Genomic DNA, 18,009 nt, shown 5'->3' with positions numbered 1-18,009 from the left:
GAAAACTATATTTGGTGATGTTTTTCTTATAGAAAGGCTTTTATGCACAAAGGGTGGAATAGAAAAGCAAGAAGGGCTTTCTAATCTGCTGTCTCAAGTGGAGCAAAGCCCTCACATGGATCCAAGGCCTCCACTGCACAGGAGCTAATCTGAAGTGAATGGATAAAGGTCAATAGAGCCCTGTGGCTGGAATAAATAAAGGCCTCAAACCTTGTTAGCATTAAGCCGATTTTCATTCAAAGCATAATGGATGGCTCTTCCAGGGAGACATATCACTAGTGCATGTTCCCACCAACTCCTTCTTCAAGAAAAACCTATACCAATGTAAAGGAAAATCAAATCAGTTGTGCTAGAAGGGTTTGGTGGTTTTTATCTTCTTTTTTATTCATTCTTAACCATATTCTTCTTTCTCATCTCAGCATTTTAGTTCTTCATGGAGGAGTACAAGGTCATACCACTTGCCAGTCAAGATCAAATACCTACTTCACTGAGAAATCAACCTTAGACAAATGCTAGGCAAAGATGTTAAGAAATGCCATTCTGGCTGTAATTTATTCCAATGTGAGATTTCCTCCTCATGTCTGATCATTACAAACTGTTGTAAACCCTAAGGCAGGAGAAATCTGTTATTAATGTCATTTTTATCTCATTCTTGACACCATATAACTGTTCGGTCCTTTCAGGAAACTTGTTAAAATACTTACCCTGCCACCGTAGCTACATCTATATGAGGATATTGAATCATAGAATCATAGAATAGTTTGGGTTGGAAGAGACTTTTAAAGGTCATCTAGTCCAACCTCCCTGCAATGAGCAGGGATATCTTCAACTAGATCAGGTTGCTCAGAGCCCCGTCCAACCAGACCTTGAATGTTTCCAGGGATGGGGCATCTACCACCTCTCTGGGCAACCTGTGCCAGTGTTTCACCACCCTCATCGTAAAAAATTTCTTCCTTATATCTAGTCTGAATCTCCCCTCTTTTAGTTTCAAAACGTTACCCCTTGTCCTATCACAACAGGTCCTGCTAAAAAGTCCGTCCCCATCTTTCTTATAAGCCCCCTTTAAGTACTGAAAGGCTGCAATAAGGTCTCCCCAGGGGCTTCTCTTCTCCAGGCTGAACAACCCCAAGTCTCTCAGCCTTTCTTCACAGGAGAGGTGCTCCAGCCCTCTGATCATTTTTGTAGCCCTCCTCTGGACCCGCTCCAACAGCTCCATGTCTTTCCTGTGCTGAGGGCCCCCGAACTGGACTCAGTACTGCAGGTGGGGTCTCACCAGAGCAAAGTAGAGGTGCAGAATCGCCTCCCTCGACCTGTTGTCCATGCTTCTTGAATGCTCCAAGGTTCTGAGTCCAGTTGCTGATGAATGACCCATGTGTAAGACTAAACTCTCTCAGCCACCAAAATAATGTGACCACCTATGAAATTACTATTGAAGTAGTCCCTGGCCTGTAATAGGTCCTCGACTGTGCTAGAGAGGGCTAGCTGGACCAAAATTTAACAGTACAGAAGATTGTATTCCAGTGCCACCAACCAAAGGTTTTACAGTGCTATTTAATCTACCAGTATGATGTAACTAGTAAGGTCAATGGTCTAATAATGTGTTGAATGAAAAAAAGGATGGCCTATCTTTTTGTTGTGTTCCTTTCTGTACATGGCTTTATGAGAAAGAAAACACTATTTGTTGCATTCTCTATCCAGTCACTTTGTTTTTACTACTCAGCCATTTTTCCCTTTCTCTTTGTGAAGCTATCAGTCCTTTCCTAGAATTTTGCTTTTTTTATTAGGTTCCACTCACACTCCTGCCCACCAATATTTGAGTATTACTTGTATCCTTCTCTGATTTGTTTATGTTCTGCAAATCCTTTTCAGGACAGAGTAACCAGTACTGTCAAGTGCATCCAGAAGAGACCATTTGGTAGTTCCTTCAGCATAGATTGAAGCTCTATCTGCAGCACAGAGGAAAGAATAGTCACAGTTGCTCATGAAACATGGATGAACAGAAAGGAGATGTATATAGTAACACAGGAGACCAATCGTATAATGAAAAAAGACTGCCCTTGCTTTAGAGACTTGGTTTCTTTGAACTCAGACGTCCTCCATCCCTTCTTCAGGGTACTGTATCAGGAGGTTTGTGTATCTTCACTTGATAAAAATCCTCTTCTGGTTGGAGGTGCCTGGTGGTCTCGCAGGACCAAGTGTGGTTGTGCAGGAAGAGGCCATTAGTGCATGAAGATCATTCCAGGGATCTGTTGTGGAAATACGGGCATAGCTTGCCCGGTCTTCCCATACTCAAATGTCTAAGTTAGTTCAGATATTATTCAAGGGCTCACATCTGAGTTATACAGACAACATTACTGCTGACCCTGAAAAGCAGTTTATTCCTGGGCTGTGTTCAGTTTTACTCCAAACGCCACAGAGCAGCAGGAAAGGTAATAGGGCAACACATGTCTCCCTTGGCTATGTTGGCCCACAGCCTAATATTTACCGACCTCAGCTAGGTCTAAATAATGACCAGCAATACGAAGAAATTGAGCTTGACAGAAAAGCAGTTTTAGCTGATTTTTATCCTAATATTCAGGATGACATTTGTGGTCAGATGGAATTCTTGTGAAAAATGTTATTTTGTGGATATCTCCAGATTTAACATTTCCTTTTCTGCAGTGGAGTTAATGACTTGGATTCAGCTGAGCCAAGCAAGAAGATAATAAGGAGGTAACAAAAAGGAGAGAAAAAATAAAATAAAAAAGAGGTAACAAAATGGGGCCAGCCAGCTGGAAAGCAGCTTGGCAGAAAAAGACCTGGGGGTCCTGGTGGACACCAGGTTGAACATGAGCCAGCAATGTGCCCTTGCTGCAAAGAAGGTGAATGATACCCTGGGCTGCATTAGGCAAAGTATTGCCAGCAGGTAAAGGGAGGTGATGCCTCCCCTTTATTCAGCCCTGGTGAGGCCACACCTGGAGGCCACAACTGGGCCCAGTTCAGGGCTCCTCAGTACAAGTGAGACAGAGACATACTGGACAGAGTCCAGCGAAGAGCCATGAAGTTGATTAAGGGACTGAAGCATCTTTTCTATGAGGAAATGTTGAGAGAGCTGGGACTCCCTAGAGAAGAAAGGCTCAGAGGGGATCTCACCAATGTGTATAAATACCTAAAGGGAGGGTACAAAGAGGATGGAGCCAGGCTCTTTCCAGTGATGCCCAGTACCAGGACCAGAGGCAATGGACACAAACTGAAATACAGTTTCCTGAAACTGAACATCAGGAAACAATTTATTTTTCTTTCCTTTTTCTTTGTAATTCATAGTCTATGACAGCTCTTTGTGAATTGCTTTCACCACATGCTTAGGTACATCTAATTGGACACCTAGTTCCAATTTTTAGCTAACTAAATCACATCATGCTGAGTTCAAGGTCTTCCTGGAACTTGATACTCCCAGACATTTGTGGGCTAGGTCCCCATGTATGGATCTAGATGCCCAGTGACAATTCTAAGTATTGTGGCATAGTGATTTTCCAGACGCCATCTGGGAAGAAAATTGCAGAGGTGGGAACAAGCATTCAAATCATTCAACTCCAAAGCTATTAGCTCTTTGCTATATTTCTGCCAACTGGAGTTAAATATTGCATCCTTAATTTCAGCTGAAGGGGTACTATGCATATAGATGCAAACATGACCTCAGATTTGATTTCTGCAACTCCAAGATAATTTTTCCTCTTTCATTTTTCTTCTGGCATCCTGATCAAAATCACCAGGGGAATAAAAGTCAACGGCAAATCTCAGCTATGCTAAATAGCTTCAGCTCTATGAGCTAAAGCCTCAGCCATAAATGAGGTCCAACAGGAAGCAAACTCTTCACAAATGCTTAGGGAAGACTCCGACCAGCCTTTTATAACTTAATGTTGTATTCACTGGATTTCATTCAGAGAAAGAGGAAAGGAAATTCTGAAAAGACAGCACAGTCCACAGTACTTGGAAAGTGGAGGAGATGAAAATATGATACACTGAGGGTAACTGGAAATGTTTTCCTGTATATCCACATATATTCAACTAGAAAATCAGGCCACATTCAAACTGGCAGAGCCCTGTGAGCATTGCATTCCTGAAAATTACAAGGGGAAAACTGTTGCGGTTTTTTTATCACACAGAAAGCTGGCTAAGGCTTAAGGGACACATTCTGCAGGGCACTGATTACTAGTTTGAAGGATGCCAGTATGCTTAGTGCTGCCTTTGGGTCAGTGGGACTAGTTCCAGTATTGCTGCTTGACCTTGCAAATACACACAAATGGGCTCCGTGGTATTGGCCCCATGTCTCCTCTTTCCAGGCTGTGTACTTTCTGATGCCCGGATGCCTTCCACAGATTAGGCAGAGAAATCTGAAAGCCTCCTTTCTTTTGCTTTGGAAATAATGTTTTCATAAAGACTGAACTATAACCCATCGAACTTAGTTCCTTTGCATACCTCTGAGTTTTAGCTGGATGGTTTTATACTGAAAGTGGGTGAAGGTTGTTACATTCCTTTTTCTGTTCATTGTCTGGCTTGTATGCTTAGCACTCGGCAAAGATAACTTTAGCCTTCAGTTTTAATATGCCAGGTGCACTACCGTATAAAATGCATTAATGTGATTTATGATGTATTCACAATGTTCATATTACAATACAAATGCTGAGGTGCTATTGTGAAACATTTCAGTTCTAAGAAATAAAATTAACCATGATGACCTATAGGATACATCAGCAAGTTAAAATGAGGAAGTGCTGTGATGTGAATGGGGTTTTGCATTACAGGTCCCCACGCTTGAATTAAAGTACTCTGCATGGGAAAGTCTAAGCTAAAATATGTATCATTTCCCTCTTCATTAGAAAAATGAGCACATCAGAAAGAGAAAGGTGTGACATATAAGCGGTGTTTTCTCATAAAAGGAGAAAACAACTCCCATACGTTTAAATACTTAGGATATAAGATGGATTTCAATGCACCCCTCTCAATCTCTTGAAGTAAATGACAGCCACTACTCCAATCTGTGAATGACCACTACAACATGCATTTAGATTGCTGCTTCAGATCCACCGTTCTTCCAGCAGGAATGAACTTTACTGTTTTTTCTACTTTTTGTCTGTTATTCAGTCAAGGTCAAACTGATCTTAAGCATCTGAAAGTGATGAAGTTCATGGTGTACTGGTTTTGGCTGGGATAGAGTTAATTTTCTTCATAGTAGCTAGTATGAGGCTATGTTTTGGATTTGTGCTGGAAACAGTGTTGATAACACAGGGATGTTTTAGTTACTGCTGAGCAGTGCTTACACACAGTCAAGGCCTTTTCTGCTCCTCACCCCACCCCACCAGTGAGGAGGCTGGGGGTGCACAAGAAGCTGGGAGGGGGCACAGCTGGGACAGCTGACCCCAACTGACCAAAGGGCTGTTCCAGACCATAGGACGTCATGCTCAGCATAGAAAGCTGGGGGAAGGAGAAGGAAGGGGGGATGTTCAGAGTGATGGCGTTTGTCTTCCCAAGTAACCGTTAAGCATGTTGGAGCCCTGCTTTCCTGGAGATGGCTAACACCTGCCTGCCTATGGGAAGGAGTGAATGAATTCCTTCACAGAATCACAGAATCGTATAGGTTGGAAAAGACCTTTAAGATCATTGAGTCCAACCATAAACCTAACACTGCCAAGACCACCACTACACCATGTCCCTAAGCACCTCATCCAAACGTCCTTTAAATACCTCCAGGGACGGCGACTCAACCACTTCCCTGGGCAGCCTGTTCCAATGCTTGACAACCCTTTCAGTGAAGTAAAATTTCCTAATCTCCAGTCTAAACCTCCCCTGGCGCAACTTGAGGCCATTTCCTCTTGTCCTATCACTTGTTACCTGGGAGAAGAGACTGACCCCCACCTCTCTACAACCTCCTTTCAGGCAGTTGTAGAGAGCGATAAGGTCTCCCCTCAGCCTCCTTTTCTCCAGGCTAAACAGTCCCAGCTCCCTCAGCCGCTCCTCATAAGACTTGTGGTCCAGACCCTTCGCCAGCTTCGTTGCCCTTCTCTGGACACGCTCCAGCACCTCAATGTCCCTCTTGTAGTGGGGGCCCAAAAATGAACACAGTATTCAAGGTACAGCCTCACCAGTGCCGAGTACAGGGGCACGATCACTTCCCTTCCCCACGATCACTTCCTTGTTTTGCTTTGCTTGCGCATGCAGCTTTTGCTTTCCTGATTAAACTGTCTTTATCTCAACCCACGAGTTTTCTCCTTTTACTCTTCCGATCCTCTCCCCCATCCCACCAGGGAGGAGTGAATGAGAGGCTGTGTGGTTCTTAGTTGCCAGCTGGGGTTAAACCATGACAGGGGAAGCACACTGATAAAAGTAGTAAAGTTTCAGGGGAAGGTGTAAACTACTTTCAGGATGGAGCTTGATCAGCTTATGAAAGGGCTGTGGTTGTGTGTGATAACAGGAGACTGGAATTATTATTTGAACAGGGCTCCACCATTTCCTCCTCTTCTCTCTAATCTCACTCTGCACAGAAACATGCTTATTCTTCCACCGGAATGACTAGCGAGTGTACAGGTGGTTGGATGGACCTCAGTGGCACTCAATCACTAGCCAATCACCACCACTAGCCTTGTTCCCATCAACTTGATCAGTTCCTTTTACATTTCCACTTCTTTCCTGCAACACACCTGAGGACATTGCACATTTGCAGGAATATTTAATTCTCTGAGAGCTTGAACTTCTCTGTATTTCAGCCCATTACTCATACATAGAAAGGGCCCATTTCATTGTCTTTGGAAAGGAATTGCCCTTGTGTACACAGCTCTCACATTTCTCTTTTGTTCTCCACTCTGGGGAATTCCCATGAGAGTTTTGTCCCATTACAATGACTCCACACCTTATACTAAGATGTGAGCAAAATAGCACAAAAAATTATCTTTTTTGAGCACACCTATCATCTAATTGTTCAGAACAGAATGCAAAGTGGGGCAAAATGCTGTGAATGGCATAACTCCATTGAAGTTGTGTCTCATGTTCAATGCTTTATCTAGCCAGACTTTTGAATGATTTACTCAACTAGCTAAAACTGTTTTATTGGCTGTTCTCCCTTTAACCATCAGTGCAGATACCACAGGGGACTTTTGCATGCCCTGGTGTAAACTTTTCTTTGCTTTTTCAAAAAAATGATTGAGATTAGGCTAGAGTAGCACTTTCTGGAAAGCAAGGGACTGGCTTTCTGCCTACTTTTAGGATAGAGAAAAGATTGCATGGCATCATATCAGTGACCAAGACTTGACTTTATGCCAGGATTTCTATGGACTTGAATTTTTACCCCATATCCCACCTCTCATACTACGCACTGCACACACACACAAATTCAGCAAATACCTGCCTTTATTTTACAGTTTACATTGCTAGAGGTCAGTGCTAACCAGGCAGGAAAAAGATATAAAGAACAGAATAGAATAGACTATTTTGGTTGGAAGGGACCTACAACAATCATCTAGTCCAACTGCCTGACCAATTCAGGGCTGACCAAAAGTTAAAGCATGTTATTAAGGGCATTGCCCAAATGCCTCTTAAACACTTAACTTACTGTTATTTGAAAGATGAAAATAAAATAGTATTATTTTTCTTTTGTTTTTTGCTTGTATAAGGTTTTAATTAGTTTTAAATTTAGGATCTTTGCCCTTATGAAATGAAGAAGGAAAATCCTTCTGAATCTGACCCAAGACTGAGTTTGGGGATAGATAACTTTAAACTGTAGAAGTATCCTGAGTTAATTACAACAGATACTTCAGGCTGCTGCTTCCTCATGTCACTTTAAAAGACAACGTTGCAAGGCTTTCAATAAGTAATGAAATTAATAGAAACAGGCATCTACATGATATTTGGAGATCGTTTCAGAATGCATACTATGCCTGAATACAGCTTCTCCCACCCCATACTAATTACCCTTCAACCCATCAAATACAGAAACAGAATTTTAACTAGCTGGGAAGCCAGCTTTCCACTGGAATAAGGGGGTTTGTGTTGAATGTTAGCAAGCTGGATCTTATGTTTGTAAAATTTTCATTTGAAGATAAGTTATTGTAACTCATTGAATCTCAACTATATATTGAAAAGACTTTGCAGATAACATTTTCTAAAGCATTCAGAAAAACTACTGGTGAAAAGAATACCTTTCCTGCAGAAATTAGTGAGCTTCTCCTTATACCATGTTTAAATTTTTCTCATTGATGTAGCCAGTCACATATATTCAGTAAAGCTTCAGGAAAAAAAGAAAAAAAAAAAAAGAGTGGAAAATAATTGCCTATTAATGGTAAGGCAAGGGACAAAACTGCTGGTATATTTTAACCTTACTAGTCTGTCAGGGAGACAAGGACTTTGTGAGCTTGTGAGCAGCCATGTGCAATGGTTACCAGCTCATGGACTCATGAGGAAGGGGCAAGACACTGTGGTCAAGGCATGCAGAGGTCAGGAGCTAGACCTTAATCAATCAAAGTAAGACGAAAAGGTGAGAAGAGAAGAGAAGAGAAGAGAAGAGAAGAGAAGAGAAGAGAAGAGAAGAGAAGAGAAGAGAAGAGAAGAGAAGAGAAGAGAAGAGAAGAGAAGAGAAGAGAAGAGAAGAGAAGAGAAGAGAAGAGAAGAGAAGAGAAGAGAAGAGGCCAAGCTGAACTTCAGGAATTAGCATATGGACAAGTTTACGATGGGACATATGGAATGATGGGTTGTAGGAACCAAAAGGTACGACTAAGCAACCAGGCAGGTTGGTCCTGCTTGACCAACCTGATCTCCTTCTACAACAAGGTGACCCGCTTAATGGATAAGGGGAAAGCTGTGGATGTTGTCTACCTAGACTTTAGTAAAGCCTTTGACACCATTTCCCACAGCATTCTCCTGGAGAAACTGGCTGCTCATGGCTTGGATGGGTGTACTCTTTGATGGGTAAAGAACTGGCTGGATGGCCAGGTCCAAAGAGTTGCGGTGAATGGAGTTTACTCCAGTTGGTGGCCGGTCACAAGCGGTGTCTCCCAGAGCTCTGTGTTGGGGCCAGTCCTGTTTAATATCTTTATCAATGATCTGGACGAAGGGATCGAGTGCACCCTCAGTAAGTTTGCAGGCGACGCCAAGTTGGGCAGGAGTGTTGATCTGCTTGAGGGTAGGCAGGCTCTGCAGAGGGACCTGGACAGGCTGGATTGATGGGCCAAGGCCAATTGTATGAGGTTCAACAAGGCTAAGTGTCATGTCCTGCACTTGGGCCACAACAACCCCATGCAGTGCTACAGGCTTGGGGAAGAGTGGCTGGAAAGCTGCCTGGAAGAAAAGGACCTGGGGCTGTTGGTCGACAGCCGGCTGAATATGAGCCAGCAGTGTGCCCAGGTGGCCAAGAAAGCCAATGGCATCCCGGCTTGTATCAGAAATAGCGTGGCCAGCAGGACGAGGAAAGTGGTTGTCCGCCTGTACTCAGCACTGGTGAGGCCGCACCTTGAATACTGTGTTCAGTTTTGGGCCCCTCACTACAAGAGAGACATTGAGGTGCTGGAGCGTGTCCAGAGAAGGGCAACGAAGCTGGTGAAGGGTCTGGAGCACAAGGCTGATGAGGAGCGGCTGAGGGACCTGGGGTTGTTCAGCCTGGAGAAAAGGAGGCTGAGGGGAGACCTCATCGCTCTCTACAACGACCTGAAAGGAGTTTTTAGCGAGGTGGGGGTCAGTCCCTTCTCCCAAGTAACAAGTGATAGGACGAGAGGAATTGGCCTCAAGTTGCACCAGGGGAGGTTTAGACTGGATATTAGGAAATTTTACTTCACTGAAAGGGTTGTCAAGCATTGGAACAGGCTGCCCAGGGAAGTGGTTGAGTCGCCATCCCTGGAGGTATTTAAAAGCCGTTTGGATGAGGTGCTTAGGGACATGGTGTAGTGGTGGTCTTGGCAGTGTTAGGTTTATGGTTGGACTCAATGATCTTAAAGGTCTTTTCCAACCTATATGATTCTGTGATTCTGTGATTCTGTAAATAAACAGGAAGGAACTGGGAGAGAGACACACTTTTCTGTTGCCAACTGCTAACAGCTGCTCAAACAGCCTCCTATACCTGGCACATGCTGTATCCCCAGCCAGATTGACTGGCTACTCCTTCCTCAGCTCATCAAGCACTTCAGGCCCAACATCCCTCAACAGAACAACCGTTGCCAGATTACCATTTGCAGAACCTGGTCACCCAAATGAAGCTTAATGGAGGTCAACATAATGGGAATCTTGGATAGAAAATCCAGCTACATTGGGTAGTTTCCAGGAATCACCTTCACTAGTGTTAGCTAGATATATAACTTGCCTGGAAGCAATCTCTTGTCCAGGCATAAGTCTCTGTTTTAAACACAAACTGGCATGCCTTGGAGGGTATTTTGAATCACAGAATAATTTGGGTTGGAAGGGACCTCTGGAAGTAATTTGGTGCAACCCCCCTGAGTAATAGGTCAAGCACTTTGTGAACGGAATAGAGTGGCAGCTCTGACCTCCTGGTCCTCTGAGCATATACTGGTTTTATAGCACAATGACTCTCACTCAAGTTAAATCAGAAGTTGTCAGTATGATTATAACAAATTTAGGTTAATGCCTCTGAACACAAGAGCCTATCTCCAAAGTATATTTGCAACTGTGCGAGTCCCATTTTTTCTAATTTCTACATTTTCCACTGCTCCTTTTCTATCCTGGATTTACTGTGTCTGCTTTTATCACCTTTACTACACTTGCAGTCAGCCATTTGGATAAATGCCATAAAGACAGCGAAGACACTTATAATATGGTATATCAGCCAATGTAACCACTATTATAATATTCATTCACGCACTATACAGCATTGTGCTCAGCAATAAAAGCTTGGGGAAAGGAGAAGGAAGAGGGACATTCATGGTTATGGCACTTATCTTCTCAAGGAGGCGTTGCACATGCAGAGGCCCTGCTCTCCAGGAAGAGGCTGGAATCTGCCCGCTGATGGGAAGCAGCGAACTGTTTCCTCTTTTTGCTCTGCTTGTGGGTGCAGCTTTTGCTTTCCCTATTAAACTGTCATTATCTTGATCCACAAGTTTTCTCATCTTCCATCTGTTTTTCTTCCCATCCTGCAGGAGTTCTGCATAGATACCTAAATTTACATGTCACAACTGACAATCTCAAATCCACCCAGCAAAAGGACAGGATTCAGTTGCCTAAACATAGCTGTCTAGTGCCTTTTGTGGTCACAGGGTATCTGAGACTCCTGAACCAGGCTCACAGATACGATGGTGTCTGGGGGATATCCAACAGCATCTCACATGGCATTAGATGACTGTTTAGGCAGTCAAATCCTATCCTAATGTTTTACAATTGCCATTTAAAAATGGAGTTCAGACCATCTTTGTAGAGGTATCAGACTTGCTCACAGTCTTAACATGAGAAAATGAGATAAATAACAGCTGGCCAGTAACAGCACTATGAAATAAAAGCAGAGATCACCTTGTGTAACAGGATGGTGATAATGGGATTTGACATGAAATGTACCCTGCGGTAAGAATAAACAAGACCCTACCTTCTCTTCCTTTGTTTCAAATTGGGAGCTCTTGAAATAGAGGAAAAAAGTAAGTGAAACAAGGCAGTCAGCTTTGCTAAACAGTTTGGTGAGCATATGGATTTGGTCTTTCCTCAAGAATCAGTATGTAAAATTTCCTGGACTTTATTATACAGAAGCCTGTAAAAAAATCTCTTGATCATAAAAATATGTATATCTACCACTCAATAATGAATCACCTAATGCATACAGTCCCTTCCATACCACATAAGTGTAACTGTTTATTGTCTTAGCAATGTTTTGTACCTGGTTTTTTGTTTGTTTGGGGTTTTTTTGCTCTAACTGAATTTCCATGCCTGACTGTTAAGAAGGAACATCGTTTTGTTGCAACTCTTAATGACACTAGAAATGTTTGGGGGTTATGTATGAAGAGCAGAGATTGAGCTCAGAATGATTGTTTGCTTCCTGCTATGGAAAAAGTCTGTATGAGTATTTACTTTTCCAGCTCTTACAATTTTCTGTAACTGCAGGTATGAAGTATTTTAAAAACATCTTTGTATCCTTCCTCTTGAGTATTGTCTGCATTCCAGATCCAAAAGCTGCTCCAACTCCATTACCGCAGTTCATGTCTGCACCTGATAGTAAAAGCAGACGTAAACTTGAGAGATGGGTTTCTCATCTCTGTAAAGGCTACGGCATTCAAAGCTTCCTGACTCACGTGGCTTCAGCTGTTTGCAAAACACTGCATTGATGCAATTTAGAAGCACTGTAGTTGGAGAGTGAAAGAGTTTTTCCAAAAAACGTGACGCACTGTGTGACGCCAAAGAAACTGTTTCTCCTTTGACAGCCTTTGCGTTGCTACCTATAAAATAGCAATAAGGGCACTCCTTTTAGCAGTAATAACCCAGCTGAGTCTCTGAGCCTTTTGAAGATGTATTTGTGAAGCAGGAAGAGAAGAAAAACCAAAGTACTGAATGGAACCTACAGCAGAGGTAAAATGGTCCTGTTTAAACTGGACACTTTAATATACTCTGCAGGCTATATAGCAGAAAATGACACCATTAGGAAATGAAAACTCATTCCAGCAACACATAATCAGTCTTTCAGCAGCTTAAGGAGTTATTATTGAATAAGACAGTAAGCCTTCATCTTTAGTGGGTCTTTATTAATGCTGCTGTTAGAGTAGCTGCTATATCGACTTATTTGCATAAAAACCTGTAAAATTCGTAAAAAAAAATAACGGGCTTGTGCCTGTAACAATTGTGCTGGCACATAAAAGAAGAAGCCATGTTCTAGCCAACCCTGTAGCACAAAAAATAAACTCAGGCCATCAGAAGTTCAAGTCAAATCCCACTGCATTCCTTCCATCCTCTTCAGAAGAAAGTGGACCAGGCTATGGGTCATCTGTTCTGCTGTTCAGTGTTACTCTTCAGCGTCGGATTTGGGGCTGACTTTTAGAGGCAGTGATCTGAGTGAGTTAGGCAGTATCTTTGTAGAGCCAAAGGGTTTTTTATAGAAACAACAAAGCATTAGCATTAAATATATACAAATAAAATACATACATACATATATGCATGTATATACATACATAGTTATATTTATACAGACATGTATGTACTCCAAAGGTAGTGTGGTAAAGTACAGCATCTGTTTAGCTGTCTGTAAATTCTCTCTTCCTTTCCCACATCCTCCCAGATACTCCCATGCTGCTGGGAAAAAATGGTAGGAAAGATGCAGTGAGAGCACCAGGCAGTTCTGTTTGTTTGCATCTGAAAAGGTGAAAGGCTATTTTATTGACAGAGATTTTTGAAACTGTGGTGATTTGGGGAAATATATTCCAGCAAACATGCTCCCTTTCTCATACACTCACTCATGTACAGACATCCTTACCCAACAGTGGTGTATGTCCAGCACCTCTCCAAGCTGCAACTGCCCATTTTGAGCACAATCACAGTGAAAAATGACTGACTGTGCAAGGAACTTGGAGTTCCTGACTCTTGGATAAATGGGTGGGGTCTTTTGGCTATATCTGAAAGTTTTTTGGTTGCAGGACTTTGGTTTTGGTGGGTTTTTTTAATTTTATTTTTTAATCCTTCTGCTTATTTGTCTTCCCATCTGCAAAGTCTAATTTAAAGTATGTCTTGTTCTGTTCCTATAATACTGGGCTATATTTTGTTGTCCTTTATTATGCAGATGAAAAAGGTGTCCAGCTAAAAGGGTGAACAGTTGAATTCAATGTTAACTGAGTCAATAAGGAAAAGACTTTGAGCTTTATCAAAAAAAGGGGTCAATTACTTTAGGTTTGCAGCTTGGTTCTGAGCCTGACCCATGACCTCACTGGTAATTAATGTCACAGTGGCACTACGCAAGGAGACAAATGTGCTGTTATTAGCAATTAATATCACAGCTGACCTGAGCTCTAAAGGTTCACATGTGGCCTGAAGGGACATTTAAATGCTTTGTGTTAGCAGCTGGAAGTTTTATATATGCCATTGTGTAAAGTCAGAACATTGTGAAGACCCTTAAGACACTCAGAAACAGGCCAATAATATTTGACTCTGTGCCTCAACATCTCATGCAAAATATGAAGTAAAGTCTCCACATCTTGGAAGGAAGCTAATAGGCAATGCAATGGCAAGCTGCTCACTGTTCTATAAAAAAACCCCAAACCAACAAAACAGGTAAAAAAAGTAAAATGGTACCAAATACTTCCCTCATGGCCTCCTTTCTTTCATAACTGCTATTGGCATGAAGAGACACTGAGCCCTTCTACATGAACCAATTTGCACTTAAAATGGGAATCCAAACAGGTGCAAATACCAACATCCAACATAACTCTCCCAGGAGTCATCTAAACCGAAAGTCACTTAAACTCCCACAGTACTATCCCTTTTCCCCTGAAAGCTTTCTAGACACCTGCAGTGCTTCTCATGCCTTCACTGGACTGGTTTGATTAATTAAGAGACAAACAGACATGCTTATGCACCACTGGAGTCCCAATGCTAGCTGGAGCAGCAGGTTGAGCTCAATCTGCTAGGCTAGTTCAGAGCCAAACTACCCTAGGTAGACCCCTGACTGGTACTTTGTAACAAGCAGAGGTAATTACTTTCCTTTTGATCACACTAGGGGTGTTAGACCTGTTTTTGATGTAATACCCTGCTGCTCGGAACACAGTCTAAGACATTTTAAGCCTGTAGCACCCACCTGACAAGAGATTGCTCTAACAATCAAAGCATAGATGAGGAAAAAGAGGGAGAAAATATGTGGCTGAATATGCTATCTTTCTACAATAGTGATGCCACATTCATGGCACTAGAGGAGAGGAATCCAGACATCAACAGGTCAATAGCAGTCCGGCAGTCCAAGATCCTGCATCACAAAACACCAGGATCTAAATATAAAGGCACTAACCTGCAGACTCCTGTATCTTTTTATTAGACACGTCTTTTAACTTCTCCATGCAAAACCTGTACAGTTATATTAGCTCTGCCAGTATGGAGATAAATTGATTCACTGCTAGCCCCCCAAGAGCACCATGGAAGGTTGGTGGACTCATACTCCAAGTCCCCCACTCTCCCCAGCTGTGGCCTGTTATCTCCCTGTCCATATTGCTACATCTCAGCTTCCCACCACAAGACCTGCTGGACACTGGACTGCTAAACAGCTCTTCTGTCACCATGTCTGCTGTCTACTGGTGTCTTCTGGAGCAACCACCTGCCAGATAGGAGACTGATGATGTGTTGCAAGGTTTCTCTCACGAGGCAGGTGGTCCTGATGGTCCTGCACTTCCTTGGAAAGGGGATGCTAATTAAGCTGCAGTAACGCTCCATGTGCTGACTGTCACCTGGGGAGCAACACGTAACCCAAGAATTCACTATGAAAAGGATTGCCAGGCCTCTATTGGTTGAATAAGCCAACACTTGTTTAAGTGGTGATGTTTGTATCACAGGTATTGCTCCTGGAAGTACCTCCATAACCTCAGGATTCAGAAAATGAGAGAGCAACCCGAACAGTTATTCTCTCCACCGCCCAAAAAAAGATGCACTGCATCCTTCACAGCCTGAGGATGGTGGAAAGGTGCAGTGGAGGCTGAGGCATCTGGGCATATCTATACAGCATGTGTTCCTGCCAGGCAGGTAGGCATGTCTGTTTTCACCAGCTGCCCCTCTGTCACAGATGTTAGACCCAGTACTGGGTATAAACAGCACTGATTGCCCTGTTGGTCTGGGGAAAGGGCTCCCTTCTGGTCTTGCAGAGGTTGTGGGGATTTACAGACCCAATATTTTACTTCGTGGTTGCCGTGGTATGGTGACTCATAAAGTCTTAGAAATGTAATCACCTGTGAAAGCTCTCAGAGTACGCTCTAAAATTCACCCCTTTTCTCTTAAAATGTCAGGAGAAAATGCAAAGGCAATAAACTTTGCAGTAATAAGGAAATTTTATCATCTAGCATGCCTATGAAACCTACATTATCTTAAATAGCCTAAAGTTATTTAGACTAGTCACCACATAATGAATATCATTAGCATTGAGAGAAGTGAATTTGTGCGTGCAGATCACTGGAAAGAATTTGGATGCATTATGAGATAAAAAGCCAGCACCAGGATAAAAACCAGCACAGGGCTGGAGATAAGGGACTCATTGTCCTGGTAATGCTCAGAGGTGTGTATACAGAGGTACAGAAATTATTTCCTCTATTCAGAAAACAGAAGTGGGCCGGCATCTCCATTCGTTTGTCATTGCTTCTTAGAAAAATGTGGTTACTTTTATGTAGAAATTTAAGTTGAGCAAATAGATGATTAACAAGATGAGGAGGAAAAAAACTCATAATAATCTAGCAGTCAAGATGGGGACAGGTAGTTCTGAAAATAAGCAGGTGACAATGGCATTTTCTCATTTTTCTCTGTAAACACTATACGACTCCTGAGACATTTGTTATTCAAAATAACGAAACAATTCAGTTAGAAGTTGTCAAGTCACCTGAGTTTGCTCACCAGATTAGCTTTGGTTTCCTGCTATGACCTTGTAACTTAATGGAGACATGATGTGAACAGCAGCCAAAGAATTGTCCCCAAAATTCTATTTCCTGTCATTACTCATATCATAAGAGCGACAAGATCACGCAAAAATGATATAACTGAGAGGATAAAATATATTAAGGATCAATTTTCTAATTTTCCTGTGTGATGCTGATTAATTAGGCCCTATTATCAATTGCTTTTTGGAAAAGGCAGTCTTTGTATGCCTTTTTCTTCTTGTGCAAAACAGGGATTATGTTGTCTTTCCTGGTAAGAAAATACATGTGTCACAACCAATGTTTCTCATTTCCATTCAGATCTTCCAATTAAAAAATGTGAAATAAATACAAAGGACGCCTTGAATCTAAAGTCGGGCAGCATTTGCGTCTTCATTGGAGGCGGAAGCTGGCAAGGACGGGCGGGAACGAAGCTTCTGCCTCTGTCCATGGTGCTGGTTCCTACCAGAGCTGCCCGACTCCGCTCGGGGCCTCTGGCTCCCTCTCTGCCAATGTACTGACGAAAAGGTTTTCAGCAGATTTCTGATGATTTTTGTTAACATCAGTGCCAACACAAGGGATTATTAGCTGCATTTTATTTGGCAAGCACTCATATCTAAAGGGTTTTTATACATCAACATCCCGGCCAATCCTCTATGGCTGTGAGTGTGAGAGGCACTGTAATCACCCCAGGGAGGAATTTTTCTCATCTAACCTGAATCTCTAGAGTGCTGGTTTTACAGCCAGTAGACCTCTAGTCAGTAGAGTCCAGGATAGAATTAATTCAGTGCTAAACAGGATGTTTGAATAGGTCAGATAGATAATGACTTCAAAATAATTGTTTCTTTCTTTTGGTTATAAAACAAGCTGCCTTGCATTGGTGCAGCTGTTTACACTGAAGTTATCTAAAGTTACATGATGATAATTCCACTGCGTTCAAAATCAGCCCACATTAAAACAATCCAAATTACAATAATCTCTGTCACTCAAGATGGGATTCATCTTCTCCAGTACTGAAACTGTAAAGTAGATACCTATTCAGACCTGCATTATTTCAGGCTCCTTCTGAAGTCAATGAAGAGAGATGGGCATATTCAGAGGGTGATCCTAAAATAGTTGCCTAATATAGATGAGATGAACCACCCCCACCCTTACAAAAAGGATGAAGTCAATTAGCTAAGCAATAAGGGAGAAGGCTTCTGCTTTTGTTAGCATTGCTGTTGTTTGCCAAATATGTCTTCTGTGGATGACTCTGGATGACTTTGCCATCGACCCATATGACCATGCAAGCTGCTTATGTGCCAGACTTGGTCTTGCCTATGTTTTCTTTTTAAACATTCATTTGCTCAGCTTCTTATATCTCTACAGGAATGCCTCTTGTTGCTCTCTAATGACCCTGAAGTAATTTCCCAGATATTGGGTTGTCAAATGCAAGTCCCAAAATCATACTACAACCAGGACTATG

Source organism: Mycteria americana, chromosome 2 (genome assembly GCF_035582795.1).
Source record: "Mycteria americana isolate JAX WOST 10 ecotype Jacksonville Zoo and Gardens chromosome 2, USCA_MyAme_1.0, whole genome shotgun sequence".
Classification (NCBI taxonomy): Eukaryota; Metazoa; Chordata; class Aves; order Ciconiiformes; family Ciconiidae; genus Mycteria; species Mycteria americana.
Note: the sequence above shows the minus strand (reverse complement) of the source record.